Source organism: Lichenostomus cassidix, chromosome 8 (genome assembly GCF_008360975.1).
Source record: "Lichenostomus cassidix isolate B80296 chromosome 8, HeHo_3.0, whole genome shotgun sequence".
NCBI lineage: Eukaryota > Metazoa > Chordata > Aves > Passeriformes > Meliphagidae > Lichenostomus > Lichenostomus cassidix.
The window spans coordinates 21,974,564-21,990,285 of record NC_139489.1 but is presented as its reverse complement, the minus strand read 5'-3'; the positions used below and the strand labels follow the sequence as shown (position 1 = coordinate 21,990,285).

General features: G+C 36.3%; 1 protein-coding gene and 1 long non-coding RNA gene across 8 annotated transcripts in view; one reads left to right on the top strand and one right to left on the bottom strand.

The window, feature by feature from the left end:
- KCNT2 (potassium sodium-activated channel subfamily T member 2) overlaps positions 1-15,722 on the bottom strand; it is a 116,131-nt gene that overhangs the window by 98,416 nt on the left and 1,993 nt on the right. The window lies entirely within an intron of this gene.
- On the top strand, positions 2,493-12,769 carry LOC146434051 (uncharacterized). 2 transcript variants are annotated; one of them, XR_014853819.1, is made up of 2 exons: positions 2,493-2,624; positions 12,409-12,769. It is a non-coding gene; the product is annotated as an uncharacterized LOC146434051 (long non-coding RNA). The 2 variants fall into 2 exon arrangements; XR_014853820.1 differs by lacking the exon at positions 2,493-2,624 and adding an exon at positions 9,696-10,777.

Below are 15,722 nucleotides of genomic sequence, written 5' to 3'. Positions count from 1 at the left end.
TGTGGAAATGAGATGAGTGTTGATGGAGGGAAATGTTTGTATTGCTTTGAAAACAAACCAGTGGGAGATCACAAGTCAAGATTGAAATTAAAAATAAGTGAAATAATACAAGGAAAAACACTGACAAAGTCAGATACAACCTAACACCCTGTTAGGGTGGTAGTAGCAGTCCAACTGAAGTAGTCCAGTTGAAGCGGTGATCCTGTGAAGGTCTAGTCTCCAGCTGAAAGATCCAGTAGTAGCTCTGGTCCTCTGGGAACCCAGTAGACAGGGCTAACTCAGGCAGTTCCAAGGCCAGGTTATATCCACGTGGGAACACCTGGTTCCTCCCTCCTGGGCAGAGCATCCCACAATGGGATGAGATAAGTCCATGAGTCACACGGTGGGTCCCTGATGGCCCATTGCCTGTCATGCGGGGTGGGTCGTTAGCAGCTGGTAACAGCTAACGGATGGCCCATTGCCTGTCATCCGGAGTGGGTCATTAGCAGGTGATAGCAGCTAACGGCCCACAGCTGGTGGTAATAGAATACTTAACTACATCTATATTGCAACCTAGGACATGTTTGAAAAGGGGGTATACCAGAATGAGGCTACATTAAAACAAGCCACAGTGTTTTACTTGCACTGCTCTTACATTATTTCCTCTTATCACTTACCACTATCTGCTAAATAAATGACCAAACAGACCAGTTCAATCTTCTAAGTAACAGGCTAAGTCTGCCTTTGTGCAGACACTCTTCAATTTTAAAGGAAACCTAATTGAGCCAAGAAGCCAAGACAAATACGGCAAAAAAAAAATTGTATGAGCTTTCACCCTTTTAACAATGGTAGTCAGAAAACTTAGAATCTTAAATTTCAGCTGTATAAATTTATACCATCAGCTGAAACTGCATTATACACTGCTATCTCACTAAAGTAAAGCATGTTATAATTCCCTATTTCAATTTGTAGTGTTTATAAAATCAAAATTGATCCTTTTACAGGCATAGTCAGAAGTGCAAGTCAGACGTACCAGTAAGATGCACAAACACAGTATTCCCAAAAGGAGGCTTTTACGGGTCATATTTTTGTGCTAAACTGATTCTGGAGAAGTTGTAGTTATCCAGAGTCAATAGCTAAATCCCCTGTCCCAACCTACTGCACAAACATATATCTGCACATGAAGGCTATCGAGCCACTCTTCTGTCAAGAGGAAGGCTGTGTTCCATTTATTGCTGTAATATTGTCTATTTTTCCTACATTCATTCTTCCATTTTCATGTTTGCTGTCTTCAAATGTCTCTAAAAAATCAAGCCAACCTCAAAACTTTCTAACAGTGTCTCTCGAGTACCATATATCTTCCAGATTAAGGTAGTTCAGTACCCTGAATGCTTCACTGTTCAATTCATATTTGATCTATACATCCTGGTCCTGTGCCCTACATGCTGCACATTGTTTGGCTTCTGCCCCACTCTTTTTGAGAGGGGAATCTTATGCCGCTCTGTTTTCCTACAGTGACTCCAGTGCCAGACATTGAGTTGACATATTTTGTAACCACGGTATTACAGATAAGAGTAAAGTCAAAAATAGCAGGTAAATAAAATCATGGCAAAAGGCAAACCAAAATATTCTTATAATGTACACCAAGAATGACAAAAATATAAGTACTAGTCAGCATGTCAACAAGAGATGAAAAAAGAATAAATGGCACCCATGCCAAGATCTACAAGTTGGATTTAGCCTGGGAACAAACTAAGAATGAAGCAAATGACAGATATAAATAGACTATGAGCTGTAGCACTCTGCTCCATTATGAGATAATTGGAAGAGATAGATAAGGGGGAAGTCTAAAGTGAACATCATGTACTAAAATTTTTATAAGGCATTTCAAAAGGTTCTCTGGAGATTGATACTGAAGGTAAAAAATCACATGCTCATATAAAGAAAAAGAAGTAAACAACCCAAAAAAGTAAAATAAACATGTTATGATATAACATGAAGTGAGTGCCTATCCTCAGAGAAGACTTTTAAAAGAAAGTACAGTAAAAATACTGTAGAAACTGTACAAACATGCCATTTTTTCACATTTTTAATATAATAAATTAGCTTGAAAGTCAAAGAGGAAAAGAATCTACTGAATAAGAAGGTAACAACTTGAAAAAAAATATAGTTCAAAACCCTTTTTCATAAAAGAATGTAGAGATAGAACAGAGAGACTTCTGAAAGAATGAAACAAGTAATTTCTCATCGACATACTAAAGCAGAGGCTGGCTGCACCTATAAAGCAGAAATAGATTAAGCAAGGCAAATTAATCTTTATTTGCCTTGAAACCAAACAATAACACTAAACCAACAGCAACGAAAAAGTATTTTTCAAATTGTGTACATCTATTTAGTTGAAACTCAAAGGAATTATAAATCCACATACTTAACTCTTTCTATGGTGGGGATATATTAATTCTTTAGATAAAAACATGTTCATCGATATTTATTACAGACTCTGACCAGTATATCTGGTCCTAGAGAAGATAAAAACACCTTTGTTTTCCTCATATGTAGACATATATCCCGCTCCATTAAATGACATTTTTGCTGTTTGTCTCACCACAGGTTAAGAATCCGTATCTCATAAAGCATGAGCAAAGGTAAGAACTTTGATTTATGCTCACTTTTCAATCTTCACCTCTCTGTTATAAGGAAATTAGTCTACTTCAGTAAATTTTCAAGCTCAGGTTTCCTAATATTCTACTGCATTCACCCTTTTCTAGGATTTTATCTTGTAATGCAAATGGAGGATATATATTTTTAATAAGGAAAGGGAAAAGAAGTACGAACAATTTCCAGGATTGTGTGACTTGGAAAGTCAAGGAGTTCCGAGCCCTTTAATAATTTTTTTTCCTTTTCTAAGTGCATGTACCCATCTATCTTCCCTTCCTGGTACCTCTGTGACTAAACTAAGGGTCTGAAATCACATTATTACAGTTGGAAGTGTGAGAAATCACCTAAAAGACAATGCAAAGTTTAGGACTTGTAGTTTACCAATTTCATTGAATGAACAAGAAGACAATGGTTATGTTGCTTCCTACATTTTAAACATGATAACATCTAATCCACTCATCATAGGTAAAAAGAGAAAACATGCCCTTCTCTTGCATTTCCTTGATTCGAATCCCTGCTGTAGCCTGGGCTTCTTGCATTGTCTGTGGTCACTTGCTTATTTCAGCACTCTACTCTTCAGCTCTAAAAGGTTTCCACAAAAACTACAAAGAGATAGAAGTTATAAAATCATCCTTTCATACCTCAGAGTGCTGTGAAATGTACATCATAATCACTAAAATGAGAATGAAACAGTCTCAGTTAAAATGATGGAGTGTAAAATGCCTTGTCTTCAAAATGGTCCAGATTCTTATCACTAATGAAGCCGTGCAATAATGACTGACTTGGGGGAATTTGATGAGAAAGCTGTAGCCAATTCCGTCTAGACTCAGAGATTAAACAAATTAGTCTACCTGGGGTTTTGGTTTTGTTTTTCTCTGAACCTTTTTTTTTTATTTTTCCCAATTCTGCACAGTTGAAAAGGAAATTAGTCTAATTTATCAGTAGAATAACTTTATTCCAGTTGACTGTGTTGAACTATTTCTCCTCTGGAAATGGAAAAGTATATCTCAGATATATTCAAATATACTGTTAAATAGCATTCCTACTGTATTTATGGAGTCTATTTATGCCAGTATTTCAACATTTATCCAGCAATCCCACTTGTGCTGTCATATAATGGGTGAGATGATCAAATACCAGTGGGTAATTTTCTATACCACTCTGGCTTCTCTCTATCATGCCTTTAAAAATCACCAAATTTTCAATGAATCTACCAAATTAACTTCAAACACATATGACTGCATGGGTTTTATTCTGAATATCAAATTGATATGTAATTTTATTTTTATGCTTATCTCTGTAATATCTTATCAAAATCTCAGCCAGACATCAGAGTAAGATTTAGATCTTCTGTCTATGGTTAGAGACTATGTAGTAATTTATGAGAGCCTTCCTTGTAAGGTTAATGAGAGTAACACTTCCTCTTAGCTACCTAAATGCCACCTACTTTAATGCTAGTTTATCTCTGATGATAAATTACATTTAAAAAGATTATTTCAGTTTATTATTTGGCATTATAAACTTCAGCCTGGGGGACTTTCCAAATTAAAATAAACGAAATTAAAATAAATACTGGACATGCTTTGGTTCTTAATATAATTAGTTTTCCAGACTCCTGATACTCCAAATTAGACAGTTTACATTCCCTTAGAAAAGGGCAAGAAGGAGTACTTGAAATGGGACCTGGTGCTAAGGTTTACAAGAAAACCAAGTGCTACAGTGTGCAGTTAACATTTTTTTGCATCTGCTTGGTGTTTAGCAATGGACTTGTAGAGAAGTTGTATTTACAGAAGCACCCAAATCATCTCCATCCTTAAAATACTGAATAACAAGAAATTAGCATATTCTTTTCAATATTTTGACTGATATACGTCTTATCTGTGAACCTCTCAATCTTCTAGAATATTTTTAGATTGTCAAACAGTGGTCGCTAAGCTGTCACCTGAAATATTCTATTTAGGAACTGACAGTATGCACTGCCATTTAAAAATATATAAAATAAGAGGGGTACACTGGCAGAACGCTCCATGAACCTCCATATAGGTAGCCCAGAATGGGGCCAAATAATTACTAGATGTACATACATCCCAACTCTGTAGGGGCTGAAAATGTAGTCATGCATTTATCATGATTCATTTATCAAACTGAGACTTAAAATAATAAACTACTATTTCATATTTGATAGTGAAAAAATCAACATATGAATTTACAGGACTTTTGTTTTCTTATTGTGTTTCTATTTTACCTATTATGCCTATATTTTTTCTAGTGATAAGGGCAATTGAAGCTAGCTTTGAGTTTTCCATAGACTGGAAAATCTCTCCAGTCATATTTGCTGCCATAATAAGTTACACTGGATCAAGGTGCAATAAATAAATTGCCTGGTACTTCAATGGAAAAAAAACTCTTTTACTCAAACTAAGACCCAGAAATATTCCTGTTGAAATGAACAGGACTCCTCTTCAGAAGAAGGTGATATTCAATGTGGAAAGATGAAAATCTCTCTGCAAATTGCTTAAAAAGAAGTTTAGATGCATCTCAATGCTCCATAACTGTCATGACACTTTTTGGCTAACTTTATCCATGCAAATTTAGTGGTTTACAGCATTTAAATGACACCTCGGAAATACAATTCTGGCCAAAACATAAATGTACAGGAGTGATGGAGAATTTGTACAAATGCACTTCAGGTGGCCTGGCAATATCACAGATAAAACACTGGTGTTTGGCTTCCACAATATCCTTTCAAGTATAAATCTGTTGGAGGTGAAGGAGTGATTAGGAGGAGAGCACAGCAAATAGGGAACACAGCTGGTGTTAGGGGTTTTTATTTATCTGTAAGGAAAAACACCTAAAACAATACACAGTGAAGCCTAATTTTGATAGCTCTTTCTTGGTTCTAGTTATAGCCAGCAGTATTCCCAAAGGAGAAATATCACTAGTTAATAATAGCACCCTTAAAGGTAATGATACCATATTTACTATTTTTAGAGCTTTTAGTAACTAAATATACTACACCATTATCTTTTGGATTGTATTCCAAAATTATATACTGACCATTGTCACAAAACACGCAGGAGCATGGAATAACATTACATCAGATCGTTTAAATTAAATTTTTCTTGGGTGTTTATTTCTTCTCCAAGCTGCATTTTTCCTTCTAGAGATAGGAGTAATACTGAATTAGGTAGAATGCAAGACTATGACATCAAAAGCAATGCATAAAGTTAATTTAAAAGCTCTAAGTCTGTACTCTGCTCAATTTTCCCCCGTCCACATGTTTACTTAGAATAAAAATATTTGTTTATTACAGTGCAAGAAATTATAGGAACCATGCCTGATCTGGAAGGAAAAAAGTCATAAAAAGTCAAATGAAATTTGTCAGGAACTTCCCACAGATACCTTAACAACCCTAGAAAGAACTTTTCTGAGATTCCATTTATAGCTGAAGTGTTAAAAAGTGAAGAAAAAAAAAAGTTATACTGCATATGCCTTTTACACATGCCCAGGAGCAGGGTAACTTTTTATAAAAAGGAGTGTCTTTTTAAAGTTACATATTGAGACAGTCCACATATGCAATCTGGAAACACTTAAATGATGCCCCAAAATATGCCATTAGAATGCCAGCAACTCTGAGAAGTAATACAGAGCTGAATATCAGATTATAGCAATTTTCCTGAAATTATGGGAGCTGTATACACTTTCAGTCTCCCATGACAGCACGTTTAACAGCTACACAAAATGCGAGTGTTTAAGAGATAAATACAAAGAGAAGGAGCATTCAGGCAGAGACTCAGAAAAAGACATAAACAAAAAGCCCAATACTTGACAGGAGGTGTCTCTCCTGATGCTTCCCACAGAGGAAAGGCTGGGGAGACTCCATTTCCTCTCCCCAATCAACAGGAGAAGAGTGCTGATGACATTTCCTGCTGATGACTCCTTCCAAAAGAATTGCACCTTGATACATATCTGTCTTCATTCTCTAGTATTTAAAGCTGCTTTGGCTCCAATGTTGACATCCAGATGGAGGATAAAATATGTAAGATTTCTGAAGTAATACTTGCAGCTTAACAGATATATACAGTGCAATATATTTAACAGTGGATTGGAATTGAATCCTTCCTTTCAAATGCAGCTTGATGCACAGATATGATTATTGTTTTACAGGGAAAAAATTTACAAAATTTTAATATAAATTATAAATGTCTCATTAAGGAGTGGCAATGATTCAAGAACTCTGAACGCATAATTGAACAAGTGCTTTAAAAGTCATTATTATCTCTAAAATGTCACCTGTCTGATACTGTTCTCTCCACAGCTAACAGGGTACATATAATTACTGACTTCATATAAATCTCAGACTCCTTACTCAGAGTGAGCTATTACACTTCCTGATTAATCATAAGGCATGGTTTTAATTATCTCTTCATTAGTTTAAGAAAAATTTAAAATATCAAGTTTCACAATATTTTAAAAGTTTAATTCTGTCATCTTTATCCATATTAAATAACACTTAGTACACTCTGAAGAAAAATGCTGTTCATCAGTTTTATGGCTGGCAGAATAGTTTGCCCAGTATTTAATTTTTCAGAATAATATCATCAAACTTTCAAGATGTGCCTTGTGTGTGTTTAGAAAATCATTTAGCAAGTGCCTTCAGCATACTGGCCAAGTCAATGTAAACATTTTCCTGGCTTTTTTGACAGTAAATTATTTAATTAAGGTCTCTCTAGCTAATCATATTGGTGAGGTGGGTTAAGACAGGTGTTGTTCTCTTCTGGTTTTCAAGTCTGACTTAGATCTTAAAGCTGATGAGATTTAGGTGGAATATGTTTAGGAGGTCTGTGTTCATGGACTGAACTGGTATTGATGCCAAGAGGTCTGACAGCCAGTTGTCAAATGTCTAGGATGATACAAGAAAGCATAGGCATATTCCCACTATTCCCAGCTCCCTCCATTTGGCCATTGTTGTCACTGCAAGGTGGCTCTGTCATCTTAGAAAGGAAAAGAATTTCTAAAAGCTCAGTTCAGCTTAGCCTGAAGTCCAGTAGCAGCAAGTTGCTACACAACTCTGTCATTCATCTGCTCAGAAGAAGAAATTCACCTCATATTCTCAAAAATGGTGATATTCTAACAACTCATTCTTATCTGAAATTAGGACCAAAACCTGCCAACAGTCTCAGACTAGCCCATGGCATATCCCAGCAGACTGCCTGTCAGAGGCTCCTGAAATTTTCCTCTCTGCTACACCCTCAGAGGTACTTCCTCCATAATCTGAAACATCCCTAGGAGCCAGCCTCGTTCTTCCTACACGCAACTCTCTGCCAACACCACACTGAAATCCCAACATTCTGAATCACCAGTTGAGCTGGTCACAAACAGTGACTGCCACAATTAATTGTCTTTAATGGATTCATAATGTCAGCATGGATTTAGCTCACTTTGTTGGTTTTTTTCTGAACTCAGACTGTGATCTGTGAACTGCCAAAAAATAGGAGAAATCGAAGCAAAAATTAATCAAGACTTTAAAATTAATTCAGTGCACTTTGAATGTTGTTTGTATAATTTTAGCTAAATTGTAATTTTCACGCAATCTGCGGTCAGTGCCAGTACAAAAACAAATGATCATGTGAGTCACTGTTTGAATGCACTTTGTAAATGTGGTCCTCAGTGTCAATGAGACACATGACGATACCTGGAACTGCTCTTGTGAGATTGGCTTCACTTTTATGATACCTTTAGGTGGGTAAAAAAAATCTACTTAGATTTTGATAACCTTAATAAAACCTGGTTGAATAATCAGAGTAGTTTGCTCCACTTTTTGTGTTTATATTATGTTCTTTGAATTACTACTGAGAGAGCAAAACAGTAATTAAAAACCAGACATTATCTACAAAAATGGCTTTTCAAAAGATACTTGTTGAACTGATTAAACCCCTTTGAACAACGATCAAATTCTAGATTGCTGTACACGGTGAAAATAGAGCTTGCTCACTTCTCAAAAGAGTACATTCAGCTAAATATAGAGCTTAGCCTTTAGTCCCTCTGTTAGAGCTGTCTCTACTCCATGGTGAGAACTACAGGGCAGCAGTGATAAGTGACCAGTGCCCTCCACTTCTTTTGAATTTGGTGTGAAGATGAGAAGCTAAATCTCATTCCAGGGTTAGGGAATGTTGTGTATTAACAAGTGTTATTCATTAGCAACAAACATAACCAGAGTTTTCTATTTGCAATGCAGCTTGTTGAGTTTTTCCCACTGGCATTTGGTTCAGATTAGGTTTGGTAAACCTGGTTTTGTTTGTACTGTGGTTTTCTTGAGCCACAAGAGCACGAGAAAACTAAGTGAGAAAAACATAAAATCTCTATAATATTTTTGGTTATTTGGAACAATAAATGAGTGAGGCTATTTTATAATGTTTAGTCCTTATTAAATATTTTAACAATCACTATACTGTGACAGAGCTCTGTAACTTTAAGCTACAAATACAGTAAATGCCATTAACTTTAACATCCTAAAAAGCTGAAGGGCAAAACTCTTTTCTTTACAAATGTCTGCAGCGGTTTGACTCAGGGTACAGATTCTAGGAAGGAGGGCCAGACTTTCCTGGCAGAGCTAACCCATAGTGAGGACTGTTGCTCAAACTGTGTCATTGTCCCTGCCAGGAATATGATCCTTGTGCTGGCTGGTGGAGATGTAGTTATTCATGGCTAAATCTAGCAGGAGATCTGTCACACCAGGCACAAGCGTAGGCAGAGTTTTCTCTTTTTTGCTAACTCAGTAGATAATTTGCACTGATCTTAACCTAATGCCTTCCTTCCACACCTGCCATACCTTGGTACTTGACAAGGCAGGCACAGAGATGACAGACTTAGCAACCTGCTTTCCATCCAAAAAGTACAGCACTTCCCAACAGGTATCTCCATAAGTGGAGGCAGGATTTATCCCTCGAGATACTTCTGAGCAGATAATAATATCACTGTTTTCATCTGTGAGTATAAACACTGGGTTTTGTCTCCTAATGACTGTTTCTGTTTTATTGCTACTTCTCACCAGGAAGTTGACTGCTAACATAATTAGCAGATGATTGCACGGGGGAGGCTGAAATCTTTAACAGCTGTTTTAAGGCATTCTGCACCCAATCTTCCATGCCACAGAACATTTACAGCTTTTGAATGGCATTCTCTCCAATGACACAGACTATGGAACCATGGAGTGGAGGCCTCCAGGAAGGACTGAACTTGTTCATGTACTTGAAAAAAGGTGGAAAATCCACATTTAAAGTGTTTAGTGGATGAGTAAAAGCATTTGGGCTTATTTTAAGTGTCAGAATTCAGATAAGATAAAGATCACCTTTAATCGTGAAGTCTAGAAACTGAATGTATAGCACTGAAATGGTTAGAAGATTTTACAACTTCAAGTGCAGGCACTTCTGCTGCTCCAAGTGATCTATTTCTTTGTTATAGGATAAAGGGGAGACAATATGAATCAATGTTACCATTTATTATAGAAGAGTCATTCTGAAAGAAAGGCATAGTGCAGCACAGAGCTTACTATTATAAAATAAATAGTCTTAATCACTGGACGTGCTAGAGTAATAATCATAAAATTAAGAGGGAAAGAACTGCTTTAGCTCCCCATGGAGTATTATAGAGTCTGCCTGATGTAAAGTAGTATGTGTCAAGATCTAGATGGAAAAATACGAGCTTTAGCAATAAGTCTATAATTAAGTAATGATTGAAGTACCAAGTACATTTACAAACTGCGCATCATGTTGTCCCAGAGGAGGAAAACTACTTGGTCTGTGAGAGTTTTCAAGATGAGACACTTAAATGGTTTGTGCAGTATAAAACTTCTACTGGGATGTGCTACCAAAGTCTTTTTCAGACAGATCCAGTCGTAACAGCACTGAAACGTTACTCTTCTCTTTCTGTGTCCTTCCCCAGTTCCAGTGTGTGCTAGTATTTAAACATAGAAACAATGCATTTTGGTTTCTGTTGTTGCTGCAAGAAATATGCTCAAAAACAAATCAGAATTAGAGGCGGATGGAACTGCCTTCTACAAAGCATTATTTCCTCTCCCTTACACACAGATGTTTTATCTGTAATGGGGACCCAATCTGAAGATAAATTTGGAAGGATGGTGAGTATGGAGATATATTAACAGTTTACTTATCTGGGAGTGTACTCCTAAACCTGCCACAAGAGTGTAAACTCAGGCCTTTTTTTTTTTTTTTTTTTTTTAAGCAGTGAGAAAGGTCTTGGCCTGTACATGCAGCAAGTTTTTTCAGGGTTTAGGGCAACTCAAACTTTCCAAATACTACTGTGCAGAGTCTCACTGCAGATTTGAAATCACTTGCTCTCTTAGATAATTAGACTGTTACGATCTTCAGCAATTTTCATCAAAATCAAGTTTTTACAATAGAGTTTAGGCTCCTAAATCTCTTTATGTGTTTTGAAAATTTAGTTATGAGGGCAAACCAAGATAAATTCGACAATATCTGCTCAAGTAACCTCTGTTAAATGAAAGAATTCCTGTAAGTTAACATGTTTTCTAAAATGAGGAGGCCAAATGGACTAAAGTATTTCTTGAAGGAAAGAGGAGGATTATTTTGAAGAAACTGTAATAGAATTTTCTTTTGAGGAAATTATAATGGAATTTTTATACAAGTTGAATCTAGACTCAGTTATTTTAAATCACTTGAATCAGAAATGTGTGGGCTTTTTATCCCCTTTTAGTTTAACAATCTCAGGTGATTTCCAAAAGGAAAAGCAAAGGGAGGGCTTTACTCACTAATTCACACCATGACAAATTACTGTTAAAGTGCCTTCTGAGATTTACAGTGGGGAGCTGTTCCTTGAAAGTCACCAGTCAACATGACAGCCAGCAGGATACAATTGTCCAAGTGATGTGTGGAGGTGTTCTGTATTATGTGAATCTCCTTCCTTTCCAGATAGGTGGTAATGTGCATTTATGCAGAAAGCACACCAGAATGGAAGGCTGATTTTTATTTAATCCTATAAGTACTCAATGTAAGAACAGTTCTTTCATGAAGGTAAAATTTAGCTCTATAGTTTTAAAATTAAAGTATATACTGTAGCAAAATGACTCAAATTTTAATCTCAATACAGAAGCAGGATTTGAAATGAATTTCCAGTACCAGTTAGTGTTCTTGATATATATATATATGTACACAGAATAGAAAAAACAGTACAGAATTGGAAAATGTAAATTTTTGTTCCATGACTGAAATTGTAAAAATATCTTGCAACAGCATAAAGAAAAGTTATGAAATCTGATGCTCTGAAGATGGGGTTTGGACTACCCACAAGGTATCTACTTGTATTGTTTCCTTGGACACTCCAACTGCCAAACCATTCCCATGCACAGTTCAAGCCATTTTTGGTTAGCTGGCTATGGCCAGAGCAGGCTCAGGAACATTTGAACATTTCACCAGAATAAGCAGTCACACTTCAATAGGGGAAATATTCCTGCCTTGCTAGAATTCACTAAAACAAATGCAGTTTTTATATCCTCATGAGCTTCTAAAGAAAGGATTAAATGTCTGTACATAAATGATTTAAGAAATGCAAGGTAAATTGTGCTCCATGAGATACTAAAGGCCTTAATAAAAAGGCAGTGATATGGACAGAATGTAACTGATTTTTAATTTTTAACTTGGAATACTTTCTTTACACCTCTAGCATGCTGTGGTTTTGCTGTTTTGAAACACATTGTAACTATTTACTTACACGAAAACCTCTTCATTGTAGCTGTCCAAAACTTACACAGGAACCTGAAAGAAACGTCCTCTTTTCTCCTCTCCTCAAATTATTTACCAGCTTTGAACATGTCACCTCATCACCAGGTAGGGCATTGTCTAATTTTGTTGTGTTGGTCTTCAACACAGCTGGTAAGACTATGGACTGATGATCACTAGGGGTATGAAACACTTCATGACATAGCTTACCGTTACAATCACAATTCAGTGAAACGTGGTTGAATTAACAGGTGCATAACTTGTGCTAATCACTGAGTTCCCCCTTTATTTCTGCTCACTTCCCCAGGAGCCAAACTGAAAGGTATATTTCATTATGATGGTCAATAAACATCAGAATATCCAGCAAATCAAAACAGTCTGTTTCATTTTCAGATACTTTCAAGAATGAAAGCAAAATGTAAGATTCACAAAGGGATATTAGCGATATTTACAAAACTAGTGAGAAAGTCAATGACTTAATCTTCTCTCTACCCTCAGCCAGTGCCTGGGATATTTACTTGGCCAGAGGAAATCTGATCCACTGCTCTACTGGCCACAGAATTCACCCACTTCACACACACACATGCTCTAGCTGGGCTGATATTTTACATGCTGCCTTGTAAGCAGTATTTTCCATTTAAAATGAAAGTAATGCAGGCATCAAGCTTCATCTCCACAGTTTTCAAAGGCAACCAGGTCCTTTGAAAATTTAGCTTTTCAAAAACCAAAACTGGTTTTAACATCTTTTTCTGAAAAAAACACTCAGCAAATTCAAGAATGCCAATAAATTATTCAAAGTAGCTTTCTTACTGAACAAAATCAGTTGTCAAAGATTCACCATGTTCTTCTGCACACAGCAACTTCTTTATGAAAAATAATATACAATCCAATTTGGCGGTTTGTGGAAGATGACAGCCCAGAACCCATCTGTTACTGAAGCCAACTGCAAGGCTGGTTATGAATCTAAGCTATGAAAGCAGAATCTTTCTGGGGAGAGGACAGAAATACAAAAGCCGTGAGATTGACATTAGTGTGTTAAAGAAATACAGGTAAGATATGGATCATGAACTGGACGCTGAAGAAGAAAGGAAAGTCTGAGTGATGCTCCACTTCAGGAGAAGTCCCCAAGAAAAAGAAAATTAGAAATCCATCTCCAAACAGGTACAGATATAAGAACGAAATTCCTGAATAAGAGTCCTGCTACTATCAGCTAAGTATTTTAGCATGTGTGTATTTCATAAATGAACAGGAACATTTAAAAGAAATAGGTGATCAAACTCTCATCATAAAGAAACATAACCATTAAGGTTACAAAACTGAACTATGATTATGTCAGAAATATATCTTTCAACAAAAAGAAGAGGGGTCACATAATTTCTATCATATTTATTATTAAATACTACCATATGACATATAATGGCAAACTATGCTATTAAAACAGATTTGGCAACACAGAATCCTGAGCGGATTGTGGCAGATGAGTGGAATAATTCCATCTCCACTCTGAAGAATCAACAAGCACCTGAAAACAGGGAGATGAACCCTATCAGCAAAAAGCATTTTTCCAAAAATGGCATAATGGAAGGAGAAAAGAGATCCTTCAAGGAGGAACAGACTGGGAAGACCAAAAAGAGAATAGAGCTGAGACACAGTTTGGCTGGTAACAGACTTGAAGTTCACAGATCACACAGATGGAAAACCCTTAACACGCATCACACTGCCGGAGTTGAGAGCAAGTGGAATTAAGAAGTTCTAGTGAACTGGAAACAGGCAGAAAATTATTTGCAGCATCTCAGCTTAGGGCCAATATCTAAAATGGACTATCTTGATCACGTGTGGCCATAGTACAAGGCTAATTCAACTGTGTTTCAGGATTCAGATATTCCATTCATAGTTAGCGTCCATTCAGCTGCAGAGGTTACAAGCAACACCTCTGGAAATATCTATATTGCACACTGCTTAGAATAGAATTACAAAGATGTACCTCACCAAAACCAAACAAGAACCATTCACATAAGAGTGCAAAGAAAAGACAATAAAGCAAACAAAATAATACATGCTTGTGCAATAGCAATTATTGCAAACTAATAAGAAGCTGATCTCAGGGTCTTCATAGGTTGCAGTCTCTCTCATTCGGTATTTCCTGGAAATATGTCTAATATTCTAAATACTCCATTTGACACTATTTCTATGCAGAACATGTATGCTTTTTCTATAATGTGTAGTAGCAATATTCCAGGAACATAGGAATGAATGAATATTTCAGCATTACACGTGATTGACTCCAGTTCAGGAAAGTAAGAATCTGGACAGACAAACAAAAGATAATATTCAAGATCTTTATAAAAAGGGCTTGTTTTCAGTTACTGGAAAGCTGGTATCCAAAAATACTGCTATGGTAACTTGCAGAGATGGAGGAGACACTGCTGCTATCACAGCCTCATGTAAAACACAGTGTTGTTTGCACTGTGGGGAAAGCCCTGCACACCTTCCTGTCACTGTGCAGCTGTGCCCAGCTCAGCACTGAACAATGCAGGGAAGTCTAGAAAGTCATTTACATCTTCATGTTTCAGATTGTGCTAAAGATCTTTCTTATAATGCTAGTTGGAATATTCATTAAATAATTAAAGTTGACTATTCATTTTCCACCAGTTTTTTGCTGCATTTTCAAACAGCAGCCATGCTCTGGAAGACTTTTATAGTATAATTCTATCATCAAGATTATTTTAAGGATTATTTATTTTCATTTTGTTAAACTCACACAGACTCAAAATAGACAATAGCTAAAAGGATGCTCTGGGTTGTGCAGTTACATGGTTTGCTATTCAAGACCAGATCGTGCTTCTTCCTTAGAAGGTAACTTCATAAAGTGCAAGTCAAACAATGGGCATCAGAGAAGTGCTTGGCAGAAGCTTAAACTAAAGCTGGAAAAAGCGTTAAGCCTCAGAGTGATCCAAAAAGGTATACAAAGAATGTTTTGTAAATTTTAGCAATGAAAACCCAAAAGAAATGAAGTTGTTAAAGTAAGAAAGGTTCTAGAGTTTTTTCCTATTCCAGTAGGAAATAAAATGCAAGTATAACAAGCTAAGATTGCATTTCCTAAAATCACAAACACTGTACTTAGAAGTAATGGCTACATTACAACATACACATATTTTTTTTAAAACAATAAACCCATGGTTTTAGAAAAACACTATTTAATTCTCCATTATGTATTAAAATGCTGTCGTGTTGAACCCACAGCATTCATTTTTGTGACTACATTAAAATGTCATTAACCATTTCATAGCTGTCTGAATAAACACCATTTGTTCAACTGCTGCAATG